Source organism: Somniosus microcephalus, unplaced genomic scaffold (genome assembly GCF_052327205.1).
Source record: "Somniosus microcephalus isolate GS21.2 unplaced genomic scaffold, FLI_Smic_1.0 unresolved_chr7, whole genome shotgun sequence".
NCBI lineage: Eukaryota > Metazoa > Chordata > Chondrichthyes > Squaliformes > Somniosidae > Somniosus > Somniosus microcephalus.
Genome location: NW_028225185.1, coordinates 33,304,265 through 33,309,264, shown reverse-complemented (window position 1 = coordinate 33,309,264; position 5,000 = coordinate 33,304,265). Strand labels below are relative to the sequence as shown.

The 5,000-nt window shown below is 48.6% G+C and overlaps 1 protein-coding gene across 1 annotated transcript in view; it reads right to left on the bottom strand.

Moving 5' to 3' along the window:
- LOC147086758 (SLIT-ROBO Rho GTPase-activating protein 3-like) overlaps positions 1-5,000 on the bottom strand; it is a 135,379-nt gene that overhangs the window by 42,398 nt on the left and 87,981 nt on the right.

The window sequence follows — 5,000 nt, the reverse complement described above, 5'->3', positions numbered from 1 at the left end:
AGGAGCAGGAGTCGGCCATTCGGCCCTTGAGCCCGCTCTGCCATTCAATGAGATCATGGCTGATCATCCAAATTCAGTACCCTGTCCCGGCTTTCTCCCCACATCCCTTGATCCCTTTAGCCTTAAGAAATATATCTAACTCCTTCTTGAATATATTTAATGAATTGGCCTCCACTGCCCTGTGTGGTAGAGAATTCCACAGGTTCACCACTCTCTGGGTGAAGAAATTCCTCCTCATCTCTGTCCTAAATGGCTTACCCCTTATCCTTAGACTGTGACCCCTGGTTCTGGACTCCCCCGCCATCGGGAACGTCCTTCCTGCATCCAGTCTGTCCAGTCCTGTTAGAATTTTATAAGTTTCGATGAGATCCCCTCTCATTCTTCTAAACTCCAGCGAGTATAAGCCCAATCGACCCAATCTCTCCTCATACGTCATTCCTGCCATCCCAGGTATCAGTCTGGTGAATCTTCGCTGCACTCCTTCCATGGCAAGAACATTGTTAAGTATGTGTATTGTATTGAACAATTAACACAAAGACTTAAACGTATAACTCAAACAGGTCTTTACTGGTTGGAGGTAGGGACTGCACGTAGGTCTTTACTTCATGCCCACAGGCGGGAACTGAGGGGAGATCAGTACCCACAGTACTATTTATACCCCTATGGCCAGGAGTGGTACTGCGTATCACTACGCCCTACAAGTAGTGCAGTCCTGTCCATAGGTTCAAAGTAGCACACATATTACATACACAACAATCCTCCCTTCTTAGCTTTACAGTCATCTCCCCATTTAACATAACGTAATAACATATATACATATATAACTTCAGGTTTACATAACAGAATAACATAGATAACTTCATGTCAAAACAGATCACAGATTCAGTCTCTGCGGAAAACAGTTCACAGATTCAATCTCTGTGGTGTAGTCGGTTCACGTTGCTGGAGTGACTCATTCAATAGTCCTTCCATGGATTTAACAGTTTGAACTTCCGAACTGAATTGGCCCCGTTCGGAGGGACCACGTGTGTGATCTGGTAGAGGTAATAATGGTTCAGATGGGTCATCTTCTGTTTCGACTTTTCCTTTTCTGCTTCTTGGAGACTCTCTGGGCTCCACTGTCAGCTGCCAGCTGCATGCGCAGTTCCTCCTTCTCTTCCTCCTTTTTCCGTAGTAGAGCCACCTTCTCCCGATGTTCCGTAGACTTTCGGTGCTCCTCCATGATTTCTGTATGGTGGGAGTCGAAGTTACAAGTTGGGCAGGACAGGACATAGTAATATTCGGTGTCGTCCTGATCTAGGCCAGCGAGAGGGTCTTCTATTTCCTCCATACTCAGCTGGGCGTTAGCCAGCTTTTGTTCCAAGTCCAGACATCTTTCCTGAAGAGACTTCTTCATGCGTACCTCTTCATCCAGCTTTTTCTGGGCTTTCAGCAAGTCGTTTACTAATGACCTCATTTGAGATTTTACTACTTCAACTTCTTTTGGAGATTGATTGATCGGACTATTCAATCCCTCTACCGGAGCAGCTGTTTCAGCGGTCTGTTGTTCTACGTTGACGTGAGTCAGCGTACTTTTGGCATCCAAGGGCTGCTCTGTTGCAGTCATCTCAGTCTGTGTTGCCACCTCAGCTCTTCCAATAACCTTTGAGAGCTCCGAACCCCTTTCGTTTGAATATTGAAGTTCGTGTTCAAGTTTTTCCCATTTCAGAGTCCTGTCCTTCAGCATATGCAGGAGTTGGCTGACCGTTAACTCCTCTGACATCAGATGTTTTGTGTGCTCCTGCTCCATTTTCTCCATCAGCTGCTTCTGTTGTCTTTCCAGATTCTCCAACTCTATATCAAAGAACTCTTTCGTTGCATTCAACTCTTGCTCAAAACGGCGAAGCATTTGTTCTAATTGCTGTTGTAGTTTGAAATGGAGTTGAGTTCGAGCCCGGTGTCCCTCAGAAATGGGCACATCAGTAGACTTGCCAGACTCAGGATCCACAGTTAAACTATGTTGTTGTTGCTCAGTGGAATTCTGTGCTGAAACTTTGTCTTTTGCACCTGAGTTGGGCTTACCATCATCCGTTCCAGAGTCTGGGCCGACTATCTTCACCGAGTTCTCACTCGTTATTGTTTGTAGGAAATGCCAGTCCATATTCATTTTCCTAATCCACTCCCGTCCTAGTAGTGGAGGACCTCCTTCAGATATCACATATAAGTCCATTATTTGACTGTCTTCGCCCTTGTGGACCACTGCAACCTCTATTTTCCCGATGGGGTACACTCTTTGCCCCGTGTATGTTTTCAATATAATCCCCGTATCCTGTAGGGGAATATGTTGGAATAACTTTCCGTAATCTTTCTTATTTATGACCGTCAATGCCGATCCAGTGTCCAATTCCAGTTTTACTTGGACTCCTTCTATCTGAAGAGTGACCCAAATTGTCTGGAGGTCTGCACCCTTACCAGCGTTGAGTACTCTTAAGCTAGCCAGTTCATTACAGCTTAAGCTAGCCAGTTCATTACTGCTAGCGTCTGAATCGGACTCCTGTTCGGTCACCTTGTGTACCTTTGCGTATTTTCCTTGCGGTGACTTCTTGTTGCTGGTCTTCTTCCCTGACCTGCATACTCTAGCTATATGTCCAAGCCTACCACAAGTTCTACATTCTTGGTTTTTAAACCAACACTGGTTCTGATCATGCGTTGTCTTTCCACAACGATAACATTTGCCAGAACTCACACCCAATTTGTGTGCACTGAGCTCCGGTGACCGTAGCTGCATTACTGCCGTGCCTCTCGCTGCGGCTTCGTGTGCTGCTGCCATAGTGACCGCCTTCTCAAGCGTCAGCTCATTCTCCTCGAGCAGTCGCTTTTGTGTATCCTGTTTAAATAAACCACACACAAATTTGTCTCGTAGTGCATCTGTCAGTCCCGTTCCAAACTGGCAATATTTCGCTAATTTACACAATTCTAGCAAATGTTCAGCATTGCTTTCATGCTGTAGCTGCCTTCTGTCGTAAAATTTAAATCGTTCCGCTAGCATCAGCGGCGTGGGGTTTAGATGATCTTTCAGGACAGTAACAATCTCATCGAACGTCTTATCCGCCGGTTCATCTGGTGATAACAGGTGTTTCAATTGCCCGTATGTCTTCACACCCATTAAATTTAATAGTGTTAGAGCTTTATCTTGGTCACGAATTTTATTGGCGTTACAATAATTTTTTACTCTTTCAACATATATGGCCCAATCTTCGAGGTCACTATCAAAGGTGCTAATATTCCCGTGTTTAGGCATTGTAGATTTGCAATTTCTCAGATTTTCTTTTCTTTACTTGTTATCAAAGATGGCGGCTTCCCGCTCTTGCCGTCGTCCTCCGCCCACAAAATGGCGGTTTTCCCGCGCTTGGCGGTCTTCACCCGTCCCCGACGCCGTCTCCCTTCAGCCCCCGAGTGCGGCCCTTATCTTCGCCGCGATCGCCCGAGTGCGGCCCTTATCTTTGGTCCCGATCGCTGGCCCGCGCTGCGCCTCGCACTTGAAGCGGCTCCCGGCCTCTGGCTCACCCGCTCGCGCAGCTCTTGCTCGCTCCCTCCTGGGCTCTGGCTTACCCACGAGGTTATGGAGGCTTCAGGGTCCTAATGCCTGTCGCTTCCAGTCGCTGGAAGCTGTCAGGATTTCTGCTGCCCTTCAGTTTTGAGTGGGGTGTTGAGGATTGAAACCTCTCTTCAACGTCCTGTCTTTGGACGAAGCCGCCGTGGAATAACTGCCGCAGGGTTCGAACCGACTCATCGCCAGTGTTAAGTATGTGTATTGTATTGAACAATTAACACAAAGACTTAAACGTATAACTCAAACAGGTCTTTACTGGTTGGAGGTAGGGACTGCACGTAGGTCTTTACTTCATGCCCACAGGCGGGAACTGAGGGGAGATCAGTACCCACAGTACTATTTATACCCCTATGGCCAGGAGTGGTACTGCGTATCACTACGCCCTACAAGTAGTGCAGTCCTGTCCATAGGTTCAAAGTAGCACACATATTACATACACAACAAACATCCTTCCTCAGATAAGGCGACCAAAACTGCACACAATACTCAAGATGTGGTCTCACCAAGGCCCTGTACAACTGCAGCAAGACATCCTTGCTCCTGTACTCGAATCCTCTCGCTATGAAGGCCAACATACCATTTGCCTTCTTAACCGCCTGCTGCACCTGCATGCTTACCTTCAGCGACTGGTGCACAAGAACACCCAGGTCTCGTTGCACTCCCCCCTTCTCCCAATCTATTGCCGTTCAGATAATAATCTGCCTTCCTGTTTTTGCCACCAAAGTGCAAAACCTCGCATTTATCCACATTAAACTGCATCTGCCCAATCACCCAACCTGTCCAAATCATACTGGAGTTTCTCGGCATCCTCCTCACAGCACACACTCCCACCCGTCCTGGGAAACAGCAGTGCCAATATTACCAACCAACACACTGGGCTGAAACCCCAGTCATACAATCTCACCGCACAGGAGGAGGCCATTCGGCCCATCGTGCCTGTGCCGGCTCTTTGAACGAGCTCTCCAATCAGTCCCACTCCCCCCTGCTCTTTCCCCACAGACCGGCACATTTTTCCCCTTCAAGTATTTCTCCAATTCCCCCTTTTGAAAGTTACTACAGGTAGACTACCCTTTATCCGGACTTCCGAAAACCGAAACCCTCTAAAAACCGAAAGTTTTTTCGTTCAGCGTAAGTCGTGCGTACGACTTACGCTGAACGAAAAAACCTTCGGTTTTTAGAGGGTTCCGGTTGCGGAAGTTCGGATAAAGGGTAAGTCGTGCGCACGACCCCCCGCCGACCCCGCCGGCCCTGACAACCGCCGAACCCCCGCCAGCCCCGACAACCGCGGACCCCGCCAGCCCCGACAACCGCCGAACCCCCGCGGACCCCGCCGGCCCCGACAACCGCCGACCCCGCCAGCCCCGACAACCACCGACCCCGCCAGCCCCGACAACCGCCGACCCCGCCA